At 41.5% G+C, this 18,179-nt stretch overlaps 1 protein-coding gene across 3 annotated transcripts in view; it reads left to right on the forward strand.

Annotated features, from left to right (window-relative positions):
* The window catches only part of nktr (natural killer cell triggering receptor), a 209,623-nt gene that overhangs the window by 58,974 nt on the left and 132,470 nt on the right, over positions 1-18,179 (forward strand). The window lies entirely within an intron of this gene.

Here is an 18,179-nt window from a genome sequence, read left to right on the forward strand (position 1 = left end):
CACTGTGCTAAATGGGATAGATTTCGAATAGATCTGGCAACTCGAGACTAGGCATCCTTGAGGCACAGTGGGCTGTCAGCAGCAACAGCACTGGGACACAGCCTGTAACCTCATGGCGCAGCATATCCCCCACTCTACCATTACCACCAAGCCAGGGGATCGACCCTGGTTCAATGAAGAGTGCAGGAGGGCATGCCAGGAGCAGCACCAGGAATACCTAAAAATGAGGTGCCAACCTGATGAAGCTACAACACAGGACTACTTGCTTGTCAAACAGCATACGCAGCAAGTGATAGAGCTAAGCAATTCCACAACGGATCAGACCTGCAGTCCTGCTACATCCAGTCATGAATGGTGGTGGACAATTAAACAACTCACTGGGGGAAGCTCCACAAATATCCCCATCCTCAATGATGGAGGGCCCAGTACATCAGTGCCAAAGATAAGGCTGAAGCATTCGCAACGATCTTCAGCCAGAAGTACCAAGTTGGGTGATTCATCTCATCCTCCTCCAGAGTCCCCCAGCATCAAAGATGCCGGTCTCCAGCCAATCCGATTCACCCCACGTGATATCAAGAAACAGCTGAAGGTACTGGATACCTCAAAGCCTATGGGCCCTAACGATATTCCAGCAATAGTACTGAAGACTTGTGCTCCAGAACTTACCGTGCCCCTAGCCAAGTTGTTCGAGTACAACTGCAACACTGGTATCTACCCGGCAATTCGAAAACTGCCCAGGTATGTCCTCTACCATGCAAAGCAGGACAAATCCAACCCAGCCAATTACCGCCTCATCAGTCTACAATCGATTATCAGTAAAGTGATGGAAGGGATCATCAACAGTGCTATCAAGTGGCACTTGCTTTGCAATAACCTCACTGCACTCAGTTTGGGTTCCACTAGGGCCACTCAGCTGCTGACTTCATTACAGCTTTGGTTCAAACGTGGACAAAAGAGCTGAACTCTGGAGGTGAGGTGAGAATGACTATCCTTGACATCAAGACCGCATTTGACGGAGTGTGGCATCAAGGAGCCCTAGCAAAACTGGCTGCAGGGGTTCCTCAGGCTTGTGGCCTAGGCCCAACCATTTTCAGCTGCTTCATCAATGACCTACCTTCTAACATAAGGTCAGAAGTGGGGATGTTCACTGATGATTGCACAATGTTCACCTTTCATGACTCAGATACTGAAGCAGTCCATGTTGAAAATTTTTTTTCATTTACGGGATGTGGGCTTCGCTGGCTGGGCCAGCATTTATTGTCCATCTTTAGTTGCCCTTGAGGTGGTGGTGGTGAGCTGCCTTCTTGAATCACCAGGGTCCATGTGGTATAGGTGCACTCACATTGCTGTTAGGGAAGGAGTTCCAGGATTTTGACCCAGTGACATTGAAGGAAGGTGAGTGACTTGGAGGGGAACTTCCAGGTGGTGGTGTTCCCATGCATCTGCTGCCCTTGTTCTTCTAGGCGGTAGTGGCCATAGGTTTGGAAGGTGCTGTCTAAGGAGCATTCCTGCTGTGCACCTTGTAGATGGAGCACACTGCCGCTACTGTGCATCGGTGGTGGAGGGAGTGAATTTTTGTGGATGTGCCAATCAAATGGGCTGCTTTGAGCTGGATGGTGTCAAGCTTCTCGAGTGTTGTGGAAGCTGCACTCATCCAGGCAAGTGGTGAGTATTCCATCACACTCCTGACTTATGCCTTGTAGATGGTGGACAAGTTTTGGGGAGTCAGGAGGTGAGTTACTCACTGCAGGATTCCTAACCTCTAACCTGCTCTTACAGCCACAGCATTTATATGGCTTGTTCAGTTCAGTTTCTTGTCAATGGTAACCCCCAAGACGTTGATAGTGGAGGATTCAGAGATGGTAATGCCATTCAATGTCAAGCACCGATGGTTAGATGCTCTCTTGTTGGAGATGGCCATTGCCCAGCACTTGTGTGGCGCAAATGTTATCTGCCAGTTGTCAGCCCAAGCCTGGATATTGACCAGGTTTTGCTGCATTTGGACATGAACTGCTTCAGTATCTGAGGAATCGCGATTGGTGCTGAACATTGTGCAATCATCAGCTAATATCCCCACTTCTGACCTTGTAATGGAAGAAAAGCCATTGTTGAAGCAGCTGAATATGGTTGGGCTGAGGGCACTCCCCTGAGGAACTCCTGCAGCGATGTCTTGGAGCTGAGATGACTGACCTCCAACAATCACAACCATCTTCCTTTCTGCTAAGTGTGATTCCAACCAGTGGAGAGTTTTCCCTGATTCAGAAGAACATAAGAAATAGGAGTAGGCCATTCAGCCCATCAAGCCTGCCTCACCATTCAATAAGATCATGGCTAATCTGCCCCAGGCCTCAACTCCTCTTTCATGCCAGCTCCTCATAGCCCTCAACTCCCCGATTTTTTTCAAAAATCTATCTACCTGCTCTTTAAGTACTTTCAGTGATCTAGCCTCCACAATTCTTTTTGCGGTGGAGAATTCCAGACATTCACTACCCTCTGAGAGAAGAAATTCCTTCGCACCTCAGCTTGAAATGAGTGTCCCCTTATTCTGAAATATGTCCCCTTGTTTGAGATTCCCCCAATAGTGGAAACATCTTCTCAACATCTACCCTGTCAAGCCCCTTCAGAATCTTGTACGATTCAATAAGATCACCCCTCATTCTTCTAAACCCTAATGAATAAAGACCTGACTTGTTTAGCTGTTCTTGATAACTCAACCCCTTCATCCCAGGAACCAGCCTATTGAATTTCTTTAGAACTGTCTCCAATGCCAGTATACCTTTTCTTAAATACAGGGACCAAAACTTTACACACTACTCCAGGTGCAGCTTCAACAAGACTGTAACAAGACTTCCCTGTTTTTAAACTCCCAACCCTCTAGCAACACAGGCCAAAAATCCATTTGCTTTCTTAATTACTTGCTGCACCTGCATGCTAAATATTGGTGTTTCATGCACAAGAACACCCAAATCCCTCTGTGCTGCACTTTTTTGGAGCCTCTCTCCGTTTAAATAATAACTTGCCTTTTGATTCTTCCTACCAAAGTGCATTACCTCACACTTTCCTACATTAAACTCCATTTGTTAAGTTTTTGCCCACTCACTCAACCTATCTATATCCTCTTGCAGATTCCTTATGTCCTCATCACAACATGCCGTCCCACCAATTTTTGTATTGTCAGCAAATTTGGATACATTACACTATGCCCCCTCCTCCAAGTCATTAATATAGATAGTAAATAATTGAGGCCCTAGGACTGATCCTTGTGGCACTCCACTAGTTACGCCTTTCCAACCTGAAAAAGACCCTTTGATCCTGACCCTGCCTTGTATGTGTTAACCAATCCTCAGTGGGGCAGGAAAACGTCCACATGCTTCCCATCTCTTTCTGGCTATTATGTTTTACTTCCATGAATTAAGGTGAAGAATCCTTTGTCATTTAGTGTTGCTATGGGCATGTTTGGAATTCAATTTTTATTACAGTAAAATAATAGATCTTAAGTGAACAGTTACCGCTCATAACCTTTGGCTCAAGTTTCCTGTTTTTCCCCTCTTCTGCCTCTCTCTGTTTCTTGTCTTTCTTTTCTATCGGAATTTTTAAGTTTTGCTATGACTTATCAACTCACTGGTTTCCTTCTGTCCGTCTGGACTCTGTCTAACTGCACTGCTAGAAGTTTGTTTCTTAACATTAGTTTCAGGCTGAAAATTGTTTTCAAAATGAGATCAGGAGATGCAGTATTAGACTCAGTGAAGTTTTGTCTGCTTGCTTCATTGAAATAACAGGGCAAGCTGCTTTCAGCTTTTCTGACTCTCTCAGGGTGATGAGAAACAGATGATGACCTGATGTATTGGTAGCATAGTACCAGGCTGTTTTCTGTAGCCTGTCATGGGGATTGGTGGGGTGGATTAAAATAGGAATTTTCCATCATTGATTTTCTCTCTCCGTAAGTGAAAGCTCTTTTCTCTATATCATGATCCGAAGGGCTAAGGAAAACAGGTTTCAGGGCACCTGATCCTTCAAAAGATTCCACTGTTTTACTGTGTCCAATATCCTCTTGCCACATTTCACAAAAAGTCTGCAGTTTGATTTTCACCTTTGCTTCTCAGTTTCAATGTGCACATGCTTTGTAAGCTTTGGAAACACTTTTTAGCTGACTTTGAGTGGCAATATCGCCAGTTGTGGTTCCAAACCCTGACTTTAAAATTTGTATGAATTCCAAGAAGCCCTTTTCCTGACATCAGCAGTCACAACCTTGCCTTTGATTGATATGGTGGCTGTTTCAAACTTTGTACCATTTTCATTGCAAAAACATTTGCAATAACAGGAAAATGACCAGATGTTACAATATATTAATCAAGTAGGTACCAGGATATCACATCCGTATAGTTTTTCACGGAAGTGTGTGTTGCTTATCAAGCTTCAACTTTGTCCTGGCATAACTTCTGAGTTTGCAGAATTACATGCAAGTAATAGCCTAAGGAGGGGAGAATGTAGAAATCAGGATGTGACAAGGAGAAGAAAGATACAATTTTAAAATCTAAAATAGTGGAAGTCCTGCTTGTAAATGTAATTTAGAAACTGTGCCTGGATTTGTTTGGATGGTTTCCTATTCTTCTTCCTGTCCTCCCTGTTTATGTGGTGTCAGAAAAATTCTTGTATATTTTTCTTTCACAAAGGAATTTAGGATTTTATAAATGATATTTTATAAATAAGGCTCTAGTCATTATTTCTAAGCTGATTTTAAAACTTTGGGTTTCTTAAGGTATTTTTTAGATTTTATATTTAGCATCATGAAGAAAATCAAGCAGAAATTTGTCAAAAAGCTTGGTTAAATCCAAAGAAATTTTCCTTTAACTTATTTCCTTGATGTTAAAAGTAAAGAGATGAACGTGACACTGTTAAATTCGATGAGAATCTGCAATTTTATATCAGCACTGATGCATCATGGACTGCAGCGGTTCAAGAGAATGATTCACCATCACCACCTTAAGGACAACTACGGATTGGCAATAAATGCTGGCTTTGCCAGTGACACCCACAACCTATCAATGAATATATATTTTTAAAAATGATGTGCCCAGTTTACAGGCATTTTGTGGACCACAATGAAAGTTGCAAAATGATAGCAAAATTCTGTCGTGCTATTTGCACAGTTTAGCATTTATGAATGGACTGTGCAGTTCACAATGTTGACTGCCAAATGTTTGTTTAAACGAACGCAACCAGTTGTACATAACATTTCAAAGTCAAATGAAAATGTTAAATTGTTAATTAAGATTAATTTTGTGTTATGTGCTGTAAATGTTCATGGTGATCATTCATGTAATCTTAATTAGGAAAACAACAGTAAATTTAAGGGCTTCCCCCCTTAAATTCAGGAGGAAGTTATTTTTAATTAATTTCTTGTGTAATTTTTATCAGTGGAAACATTTAAATAAACCTCATAAATAGAGATCCTTAACTTTGGGGTCCACTTCATATTTGACGATGGAAGTTCGGATCTGAATCAATCCTCAACAACCTGAGTCTACAGTATTCTCGTATGCATCTGATGTTTGATCAGTCAGTCTGCTCATTAATGAAACCTAGGGAACAGGAATTCTTCTCAGTTTGCTTCAGATAATCATGCAAACTAATTCTGTTAGGTAGGCAGTTACTAGCTGAACAAGTTTGGCTTGGGAACTATTTAGCTTGTCCCTCCCCAGTATTATCTACCCTTCAGATCATATTACAAATTTGAGTGCTATAGTCAGCTTGTTATATGTGTTATGTTGGTTGCAGCTGTGACGCTAATGTCCTATTCCTTCTTTTTTGGAAGCAATGTGAATAGGAAATGATGTCTCTACTTTGTTCTCTGCCTACAATGCCATGGGTCAGAGAATGTGAATAGTAAATTCAGCCAATCCAACAAGTGATTCATCCTTTAGACAGTGTTAATGTTGTTAACCTAACCTCAAACTCATTTGTATGTTATTGAACTTCGTTTTTGTTCCATTCTTGACTATGGAAAGCTAATGATTCTCCCTGATCTTATGATATCTTTGGGAATAGTTTCTAATATTTATCATAGAGCTTGAGCTTCAAAAGCATTCTGAAGGCATTGCTGACAATTTTGGCATACTATGTCCATGCACTAATTTGCCAGACACTTATGTCTCACTTTATTGAGGTTCCTAAAAGCTCCATGCTGGATAGTCCTAAAAGCAGATTTCACTAATCCTTAGTTGTTCATTCTGGCAGTGGACAGCATTTGCAAGAAATATGATAGCGTGTGCTCTAGGCCAGCAATGCGATTGAACTGATGTTTGAATCATTAGAATAATACAGCACAGAAGGAGACCATTCAGCCCATCGAGTCTGCACCACTGAGCCGGAGCAAAATATATTGTGGGTTGCAGAGTTTGAAACTGAAATTGCTTTACCAATGCACAATTTCTAACTTAGTTTCAGGTAGACAAGTCTGAAACCTGCCAGCAGATTTTTCTTTCAGTATCCTGTTAGCTGTCAATGCCAATGACCCTATTGTACATTTGAAATGCACCCTTCCCCCATACATTTCCTGTTTTGTTGAAGTATTGAACGAGCAAGCTCGGTAAAACCATCAGCCCTCAGGAGAGTGGTTAAAGGAATTGATCCCAGCAACCTTCAGCCGTGATTTTTCTGTGAGCTCCAGATCCACATGGACTATGGCACCACATTGTTGGAATACTCCACCATCGATCATGTTTCTCCATTATAGAGTTGTGGAAAGATACAGCACAGAAGGCCCACTGTGACAATGCCGCTACTTTGAAGAGCTATCCAGTTAGTCCTGCTCCCATGCTCTTTCCCTTTGGCCCTGCAAATTTTCCCCCTTCAAGTATTTATCCAGATCTATCAATGACATTCTTGAAAATTTCCATTGATCCCAGCATCCATAGCCCTCAGGAGAGTGGGTTTCTGATTTCCACTACCCTTTGAATGAAAATGTGCTTCCTAATTTTACTCCTCAATGGTCTAGCTCTAATTTTAAGAATGTGCCACCTTACGAACATACGAATTAAGAGCAGGAGCAGGCCATTCAGCCCTTTCAAGCCTGCTTCGCCATTTAATAAGATCATGGCTGATCTGACTGCGGCCTTAACCCCACATTTCCGCCTATCCCCTATAACCTTTTGACTCCCTTGTTAATCAAGAATTTATCTACTTATGCCCTAAGAATATTTAATGACCCTGTCTCCAACGCTCTGAGAAGAGAGTTCCAAAGATTCTCAACACTTCAAAAAAAAATTTCTCCTCATCTCCCTCTTAAATGGACGACCCCTTACTTTTGAACTGTGTCCCCTAGTTCTAGTCCCACATGGGAAAACATCCTTTCAGTGTGCACCCTATCAAGTCCCCTCAGGATCTTACGTTTCAATAAGATCACCCCTCATTCTTCCAATCTCCAATGGATATAGGCCCTGCCTGTCCAACCTTTCTTCATGGGATAAACCCCCCATCCCAGATATCAATCGAGTGTACCTTCTCTGAACTGCCTCTACTGCAATTATATCCTTCCTTAAATAAGGAAACCAAAACTGTATTTAGTACTCCAGGTGTAGTCTCACCAATACCCTAGGTGACTGAAACAAAAAATTCCTTCTTTTATATTCCATCCCCTTTACAATAAATGATAACATTCCATTTGCCTTCCTAATCACTTGCTGCACCTGCATACTAACTTTTTGTGGTTCATGTACCAGGGCACCTAGATCCCTCCCTATCACAGGGTTCTGCAGTCTCCATTTAAATAATATGGTGCTTTTCTATTCTTCCTGCCAAATTGAATAGGTTCACATTTTTCCACATTATGCTCCATCTGCCAATTTTTTGCCCACTCACTTTAACCTATCTATATCCCTTTGCAGATTATTTGTCCTTTTCATAATTCTCTTTCCTATCTATCTTTGTGTTGTCAGCAAATTCAGCAGCTATGCATTTGGTCCCTTTGTTCAAGTCATTGATATAAATTGTAAATAGTTGAGCTACCAGCACCATTCCCTGCACTCTCCACCCGTCACATCTTGCCAACCCATAAATAGGCCCATTTATGCATACTGTGTTTCCTGTTAGCTAACCAATCCTCTGTCCACACCAGTATGTTACCCCCAACGCGATGAGCTCTTATTTTGTATACCTTTTGATGTGGCACCTTATCAAATGCCTTCTGAAAATCTAAATATAGCATGTTTTTTGTTACTTCCTTGTTCTGGATTCCTCCACCAGAGGAAATAACTTCTTTCACTCAAATCTATTGAATCCCTTTATCATTTCAAAGGGCCTCAATTAGATCATCTGCAACCTTCTAAACGTGAGGAAACGCAAGTTTGTATAACCTCATAATTTAACCCTTTAAGTTCCAGATCCAAGTGAGGTTCGTACAAGATCAAGCAGGCTGTGCAGTGAATCATGTACAGTTGAGATTTCTGTGAGAAAATGATCTTTTGACACATTGCAATCCGGAGTAAAGTATCCGAAGAAAATTGAGTTTGCAGACTGCATCAAATGGTTTTATTGAGAAATGTGAATTATTTAATTATTCATCATGAATTATTTAATTCATGTTTCTCAATAATGAATTTCACATAGCCCTTAAACCACATTTGCAATACCTTATTCTGGGGTTCCTCTTTTATAGGGTATTGAAATTTGGCATAAATTGTGGACAAAAATCATTTTAATACTCTGACTTCTATGTTGGTTTGTAACTCCCATTTGGATAAGATAATGATTTTGGGTCAAGCTGTGGCATGTGAAATGGGGATCTGATTAATGGCACTTTAGTCCTTCATTGAACTGCAGAGATTGAAACCCAACATGCACTGCCATTTCTCCACGCTGTGCACAATAAGTTCCCGTTCTTCCTGCTGGTTTTATCCTACTCTGATCTCTCAATTGCCAAACCATTCATCACTCCAACTTTGATTTCTGACTGTGGCTTTGTGAAAAATCAGGTAGCTAATGGCAAATGTGTTCCAATGATAGGATGTTGAGCCACATGTGTAAGGGAACATGACTGCACATCCTGTTCTTAACAGGATCCTAATCTGGATATGTATTCAGGCACTGGGGCCATATTTTCACATCAGAAAAAGAATTAAATGCTTGTGTTTCATTAGCCCCAGTTTACAGACAAAATGGAAGCATTGCATCGTTCTGAAACAAGGATCCTGAAAATGCAATTTATGTTAATAGCAACAATAAATAAATTTCTATTCAGTGCACAAAATAATTCTTTAAGACATCTCTAGTAGTTACTGAGCTACTTAACTTGTGTAAGTGTTACATTCCTTTTAATGTGGCTGCGGAGTATAAATACTCTTTTTAAAAAAAAATTGACAATTATGGCAGGAGAAGTTTGCAACTGGGCCGAGGGCGTGGTGAAAAGAGAGCTCTGCTTGGCAGAGGAAAGACTGAAGTTTTCCTTGAGGGGCAGGGGGGAAACCACTCCTGTCGTGTTGGAAAAGCCACTTGGCTGTGGCTTCAGCCTCCCATTCACTGTCAGGTTTCCCAGTGGCCCCAGTAACTTTAAATTTAAAATTGGATTCCTCATTATATTGTGGGAGCCATATTTAAATGTGTTAATAAAGCACCCCGCCTCTCTACTGTGGGACACCTGAACACCTTGACACTGAACACCTTGACACTTAGCACTGTACACATAACAATGACACTTACTTTGCAGGTTAGGGTTGCAATCCCTATTTTTAAATTTTTAACCCCGTGTATAGTGGGGCGGGTTAAAATCGAGGCCTCTGCTTCTATATACACACACACAAAAATTGCATTATTGTCACAGATGTTAATAGTGATATATAAATTCTGCCAAATGGGCAGAAAGATTTACCTGCAGTAAGGAATGGGTCAGAACAGCCTATCTAAATCCAGACAATTTTTAAGTTAAAAGATAAAACTGGGCTACACAAGTGCAGGGCTGAGCCTGGAACAGCTACTGAATTCTGGGTGCGCAATCTACTCAAATTTATTCAAGGAGATTCTTTAAAGAATTGGACCTGCAGATATCGGACAGGGGTGCAGACCAACTAGCCTTTAACACATTAATTGTATGTTTGTTAAATATTTTGTACTGCATGATGTTGATACTTGCTAGGTGTCCACTAAACTTTCAGCACTGGTTTGACCCAAATAGCTGGCTGTAAAGAGTTATGAGTAAAGGGGTGTAAATTCACTGGCACTCCCCCTCGTAATCTCTCACAATTAATGGTTCTTAATCTGAGCCCAGATAGTGAATCTTGATCAACTGGTCAATCCTGGAAGACACCACTAGCACTTACCAGCAGTAGACTCTGGACAGCAACTTGGTGTAGGAATCCTGACTCATTTCCCCCACCCCTTCGTTATGCTCCTGACTGTGAGAGGCTATTAGTTTTGGATTCTGATGATTTGGCAGCAGATTGTATGTGTTGTGTCACACTTGCGACTGTGGCTTAGTGGTTAACACTCTTGCCTCTGCGTCAGGCCTCAAGTTAAAATCCAACTCCAACTGATGCAGTATCAAAGGAATGCTGTGATGTAAGTGCCACCTTTTGGATGAGCCCTTAATTAAGGCCCCATTTTCCCTTTCAGCTGAACATAAAAGATTCCATGGCCCTGTTTGCAGGGAGGCCCTTGCCAATATCTATTCTTCAACCAACATCCCTAAAACATGGTATGGTTGTTATCTTAAGATAAAAACAAAAAAACTGCAGATGCTGGAAATCCAAAACAAATATAAAAATACCTGGAAAAACTCAGCAAGTCTGGCAGCATCTGCAGAGAGGAACACAGTTAACGTTTTGAGTCCGTATGACTCTTCAACAGAACTAAGTAAAAATAGAAGAGGGGTGAAATTTTTACTTAGTTCTGTTGAAGAGTCATACGGACTTGAAACGTTAACTGTGTTCCTCTGCAGATGCTGTCAGACCTGAGTTTTTCTAGGTGGTATTATTTTTGTTATGGTTATTATCTTATTTCTGTTTGTAGACCTTGCTGTGCAGAATATGGCTGCCACAATTTCTTGCATCCAACATTGACTACATTTCAAAAGAACTTAATTAACTGTAAACTGCTTTGGGATGTCCTGTGATTGTGGAAGGAACTGTATAAATGCAATTCTCCCACATCCATAAGTTGCCTCTTTAGTGTCTCCATGTGAAAAATTCATTGAAATGAGATAGCGCTTCGATTGAAAATTAGTTAGTGTTTGTGTTCATTTTATTTTGTTCTGCGAAGTTGAGCTTGTTATGTAGCCAAGCAGAATGGGCAGGGCACAGTAAGTGTATGGTATAATACTGCTGGTCATTCTGACCTTGTTCAGCATAAAATTGCTGCATGCATTAGCAGAGCAGTAACTTATTTTATTTTGCACATGTACTTACTAGCTGGGAACTTGACCAGGGAAATGTGCTATGTGGAAAATGTAGTCAGATAACTGCAGCTGACTACTGTTCATGATTTTGAGAGAGATATTTAACAGAAATATTGCTTACTTTTTTTAAAGCCTTTTAAAACTAATCTTTACTGTGTAAAAAAAAAAATTATGGCAAGAATACCAATCCAATTCACCCCACCTCACCCCAGTGAAGAAGGTGCAGTAATTGGGCAGATTTCATTTCTGCTAAATTTTCATGACAGCAAGCTTAGCAAAACATCTTCATGGCTTTATTTATTGTTCAGCATAAGGAAGCATGGATCATTCTGTAGGAAAGATGACAAATGTTCCCCATGATTTCATTTTCACAATTAAAGGCCCAATGTGGAAGTTGACCAAAAATGCCACCATGTGAAGAAGATCCAGTTTTAAAACACCACATTTTTTTGTTTTGGTTGCTGGGACAAAACATTGTTTTCCAACTGTTATCTGACCGTCAATGCACTGCATTGCAAAAACTGCTAAAGGAATGTAACTGAAACAAATGCAAAAACCGAGAGGGTGCAGGGAACTGCTTAAAAGGGAAAAATTTGCATGGTTAATGGTTCAAGAGTAGGGGAGTGAGACTACTGAATAACTTGAGCCAGTAGAGACATGATGGACTGAATGGACCCCTATACAGTGAGAGTCTATGCTGGAAATCTAAAATGAAATTGTGGAAAGATGGGAAATGCTCTGTTAGTTTGGCAGTCTTTCGTCTCATAAGAGCTTGGTTTACACCTTGGTGTGGCCGACTGTGTGTTAAGCATTGCCTGGTGTGTATCGGGAGGCCCACTTTGGCAAGGCAGTCTCTGCTACATTTGCCACAGAGGAAGGCAGTGAGATGAGAAGGTGCACGATTCACTAGCCTCTGTTTTCTCTGAGCAGCACTTCCCGCTCAGCTGAACTTTTCATTTCTAGCCACCTCTTCCAATGCACTTGCAAACACTCAATTGGTCAGATGGTTCACTAGATTGATTCCAGGGATGCAGGGCTTGTCTTATGAGGAGAGATTGAGCAGTTTAGGCCTATACTCGCTAGAGTTTAGAAGGATGAGAGGAGATCTAATTGAGGTATATAAGATGCTAAAGGCGATAGACAAAGTAGACGTGGAGCGGATGTTTCTCCTTGTGGGGCATTCTAGATCGAGAGGCCATAGGTTTAGGCTAAGGGGTGGTAGATTTAAATCCGAGATGAGGAGGAATTGTTTTTCTCAAAAGGTCGTGAATCCGTGCAATTCACTAACTCAGAATGCAGTGGATTCCAGGACATTGAATAAATTTGAGGAGATAGACAGATTTTTAATAAGTAACGGGTTGAAAGGTTATGGGGACAGGCCAAAATGAGATCAGCCATGACCGTAATGAATGGCGGGGCAGGCTCGAGGGGCTGAATTGCCTACTCCTGCTCCTAATTCTTATGTTCTTATGTTATCTGTGGAGAGAATAGACAAGTTAACATTTCAGGTGTGGGCATATAAATAGCCTGGCCAGAAATGTCTGTCCTTTTCACTGATCCTAACCTGCTAAATGTTTCCAGCATTTTGTATTCTTGTTTATGGCTTCTAAGTACCAGACAGCAGTTTGGTCTTGTACAAAGTTTCCTCTTCCCTAACTAGACTCGCATTCTGCATTGGAATTGGGCTAGATGCCTGGGAGGGGGAGAAAGTATAGAAACATCCCTGTCAGCATAGGGAATATGATTTTCAGTGGAACACCAGCTGAATTGAGCCTATTGCATAAAGTAAAAATGTTGTATTTTATCTCTGAAAGGTAGCAGTTACCTAATCAGTTATCTAAGAAACCTTATTGGTTCAGCCTGCAGCATTTTCAGTATCTTGCCTGCATTAATGATTGGCTTCCATACATCATAAGACCACTGCAGTCGGTTTGTCTAGTTCTTATTTGTCTATGTGGTGCTATGGAAAGGAGTCTGGGGTTGCTACCTTACAACTTGAGTAAATGAGACCTATATTCTCTAGAACTTAAGAGTGATAGGTAATCTCATGGAAACATAAAATTCTTAAGGGCTGAAGGCTAGATTCTCCAAAGGATGTTTCACTAGAACTAGGAGTCATGGTTTCAGAATAAGGGGTCATTTAGAATTGGGGTGAGTAGAAACTTCTTCATTCAATGAGTTGTGAACTTTGGAATTTTCAACCTTAGAAAGCTGTGGGTGCTCAGACATTGAGTGCATTCAAGTCAGGGGCCAATAGATTTTTGAGCACTAAGAGAATTAAATGATATGGGTATAATGGGGGAAATGGAGTTGAGTAGAAGATCAGCCCTTGAATGGCGGAGAAGGCACGAATGGTCAAATGGCCTAATCCTTCAATCTCTTTTTGCACCATGTTTATGGCCTGACCATTCTATTCACTTTCATCCTCAGTTAACATTAATGCATGCTTGAAATTAGCTTTTTTGCCTGATCCTGGCAGCTCAGGTTTTTGCCAGAGGATGTCACAAGATGCTGCTGTGCTCATGTCATATGCAGGGCATGCCGTTCCTGTTCACTCTTCAGGGAAGTAAACCTGGGATCACTGCAGCTCAAATGGACTAATGCACATGCTGCTTTGATGCAATTAAATTTTGTTTCTTACACAGCTGAAAACCAGCTTTGGCCCATCGAGTCTGCACTGACACGTGAGAAACATCCTACCTACCTAATCTCATTTACCAGCCCTTAGCCCATAGCCTTGAATGTTATGACGTGCCAAGTGCTCATCCAGGAACTTTTTAAAGGATGTGAGGCTACCCACCTCCACCACCCTCCCAGACAGTGCATTCCAGACCGTCACCACCCTCCGTGTAAAAAAAGTTTTTTCTCACATCCCCCCTAAACCTTTGCCCCTCACCTTGAACTTATGCCCCCTTGTGAATGACCCTTCACCTAAGGGGAACAGCTGCTCCCTATCCACCCTGTCCATGCCCCTCATAATCTTGTACACCTCGATCAGATCACCCCTCAATCTTCTCTGCTCCAACGAAAACAACCCAAGTCTATCCAACCCCTCTTCATAACTTAAATGTTTCATCCCAGGCAACATCCTGGTGAATCTCCTCTGCACCCCCTCCAGTGCAATCACATCCTTCCTATAATGTGGCGACTAGAACTGCACACAGTATTCCAAGGTTCTATACAACTCCAACATGACCTCCCTACTTTTGTAATCTATGCCTCGATTGATAAAGGCAAGTGTCCCATATGCCTTTTCACCACCCCACTAACATGCCCCTCTACCTTCAGAGATCTATGGACACACATACCAAGGTCCTTTTGTTCCTCAGAACTTCCTAGTGTCATATCGTTCATTGAATACTTCCTTGTTAAATTACTCCTTCCAAGTGTGTCACCTCACACTTTTCAGGGTTAAATTCCATCTGCCACTTATCTGCCCATTTGACTATCTTCCTGTAGCCCAAGACCTCACTGTTAACCACCCGGCCAATCATTGTGTCATCCGCAAACTTATTAATCCTACCCCCACATAGTCATCTATGTTGTTTATATAAATGACAAATAATAGGGGACCGAGCACAGATCCCTGTAATACGCCACTGGACACTGGCTTCCAGTCACTAACGCATCCTTCTGTCATCACCCTCTGCCTCCTACAACTAAGCCAATTTTGAATCCACCTTATCAAATTACCCTGTATCCCATGTGCATTTGCCTTCTTTACAAGTCTCCCTTGTGGGACCTTGTCAAAGGCTTTGCTGAAATCCATATAAACTACATCAACTGCACTACCCTCAACTACACACCTGGTCACTTCCTGAAAAAATTCAATCAAATTTGGTGGGCATGACCTCCCTCTGACAAAGTATCCCTGATCAAACCTTGCCTCTCCAAGTGGAGATAGACAGTGTCCTTCAGAACTTTCTCCAATAGTTTCCCTACTACTGACGTGAGAACTAAAACTACTCGTTAGCTCCATCTTTGTTATATATGCAGAAGCTGTGGTGTGTATCAAGGATGTTAGTTGGTGACTTTCACAGGAGCAAAGGTTGTTGTTAAGTTTCTCAGAAAGAAATAGATCGTGAATTGCTGTGTTCTTCGTGGTGTTATGGTGTGATTTTAGTCGGAAAGAGATGCTTAACTCCATTAGGTAGCTACTTGAATAAGTTTCAGTGAGCTAAAGGATACTTTTCTCTCGCCTCTTGCTACATCTATGATGGTGCAGTAACCATTTTTCACTGGGAAATTTGCCCTGTTCATTTTAAATTCCACTTTGTGAGTTGTTGAAAGGACAAACATTGCAAATATCTAGTATTTTTGGAAAGGATTGAGGTTTGATTTCAGTTTCTCCCCATAGGTCAAATTAATTTCATATCTCTTTGCTTTAAACAGTTTTATTGCAGGGTTTGCACTGTTGTTTGTCTCTCCAAAGTAGGCTATGGGTTGCACATAATCAAGGGGAAGGCGATGGCGTAGTGGTATTGTCACTGGACTCGTAATCCAGAGATTCTGGGGACCTGGGTTCAAATCCTGCCATGGCAGATGGTGGAATTTGAACTCAATAAAACAATCTGGAATTAAAAGTCTAATGATGACCATGAAACCGTTGTCGATTGTGGTAAAAACCCACCTGGTTCACTAATGACCTTTAGGGAAGGAAATCTGCTGTCCTTTTGCAATGTGGTTGACTCTTAAATTTTTGTTGGAAATTAGGGATGGAGCAGGATGTAGAGGATCTGTTGCAGCCACAAAAAATCGGGAGGGAAGATTTTTGAAGTTTCTGTTTTTTTGAAGTTGACTTCTCTAACCCTTGTTGCAACACCTAGAATGGAAAAGAAATCCCAATCATTTCACTGTCTTTTTCACTGGGATTCGGGTGTCGCTAGTTAGACCAGAATTTATTGCCTATCCCTAAATGCCCTTGAGAAGGTGGTGGTGAGCTGCCTTCCACTGCAGTCCATGTGGTATAGATACATCCAAAGTGCTATTAGGGAGGGAGTGCCAGGATTTTGACCCAGCAACAGTGAAGGAACGGCGATATATTTCCAAGTCAGGATAGTGCGTGGCTTGGAGGGGAACTTGCAAGTGATGGTGTTCCCTTACGTCTGCTGCCCTTGTCCTTCTTGGTGGTAGAGCCCACAGCTTTGGAAAGTGCAGTTGAAGGAAAAGTAATAGATAACTCTCTATCCCCATTTCCCAGAACCACAATTTACATTTATATAATGCCTTTAATATAGTAAAACATCCCAAGACACATCAAGGCAAGACGTGTATATAAAAAACAGAAAATGCTGGAAAAGCTCAGCAGGTCTGGCAGCATCTGTGGAGAGAGAAATAGAGTTAATGTTTTGAGTCCAATATGACTCTTCAATGCTATTCCCAACTCTGTCCCCAACCCCCTCCCACCACCCTCTGGCCCCCTCCTCTCTCTCTCTCCTGCTCTCCCTCGCATACCAGGCTCTCTCAGGATGCCAGTGCAATTGTACGATTTTTTGTTTTTGACTCCATTGGCATTGATGTTACTACCTGCTGTGTTCAAATGAGTTTGGCTTGTAATTAGTCAACTTGTTGTGTGATGCTGATTTGTTTTTATATTTAACATGCAGCTGGTTAAAGCCGGCATCACAAGGTGTACACTTTGACACCGTCTGAACAGCAGAATAAACATTGCAATTTTATCTGCACTCATGAAAGCATTTCAAAATCAATTCCAAACTTAACATTTTATGACTGTCTTTTGGTGACAGAGCACTTATTTGAACGAGGCAACTTTTTGTTCACGTCCATGCTAAGCCAGCCTTGAGTGGTAGTAACTTGATGGTAAAACTGGAACCAACGCTCCTACAGGCTAATGCAATATTTGTAGAACTATTTTGTAAATTTTGCACAGTACTTTTTTTCTCCCAGTCCTCTGCATATATGAAGAATCTGATATAAATGCTGTAACAAGTATTGGCTTCATCAAACCCACTGATACAGATATATCTTCTCATTGGTTATTGCCTGAGTGCCCAGTGTGTTGTCATTTTGGGAAGCACAAGGGGGAGGATCTTCAACTCAATAAGTAATTGGTCACCTGCCAGTAGCAGTTCTTATAAATGCTTGATTTTTCCCTCAAACTACTCACTGTGCCATTGCACTGGGAAGTGCGAAGTGGATCATCGCTGGCTTTAGAGCTACCCGTGAAGCCCGAGAAGAGGATAAAAATCGATGACAGAGCCCACTGAGGACTGAGGCAGATGTTAAGAGCCACTGTGATGCCAGAGTCAATCGTGTATGTTTGTGAGGGTACAATGTTGATGGTAACTTGTTAAATTGCCAGTGCCATCTGGACCCTCAATCACCAGAAAACTGCATGCTACGTTGATTCATTTTAAAGGGTTCAGTGAAATTATTTTAAGCCAAGTAAGTTTTCTTTTATTTTTGGGTACAGTTCACGTAACCTCCAGTATTTTTTATATCAGTGCTCACCAAGGCAAAATACTTTGGCAAGAGTTGCAGAGCTTAATTTTGGGACTAAAATAGCAAGTTTTTTATTTCTGCAATGCTGTCCCTTTGCTGTGAACACCTATGCATCACAGGCTGCAGAAATCATAATGAAATGACTTAGTTTGCAAAGGAAATCTAAATTTCCAACTAGAAATCTGGTTGGGTGGGATTGTAGCCTATGATTTTTGTTCAGAGTTGTAGTCCAAGTGTTGTAAATTCTGTCTCCTTTTGGAGAGACAGGTGGTTTTATCACCACGAGAACAAAAACAAGTCTAGTTTTTTTAAATAAGTAAATCATCCCCAC

The sequence above is a fragment of the Carcharodon carcharias genome, chromosome 3 (assembly GCF_017639515.1).
Source record: "Carcharodon carcharias isolate sCarCar2 chromosome 3, sCarCar2.pri, whole genome shotgun sequence".
NCBI classification, from domain to species: Eukaryota; Metazoa; Chordata; class Chondrichthyes; order Lamniformes; family Lamnidae; genus Carcharodon; species Carcharodon carcharias.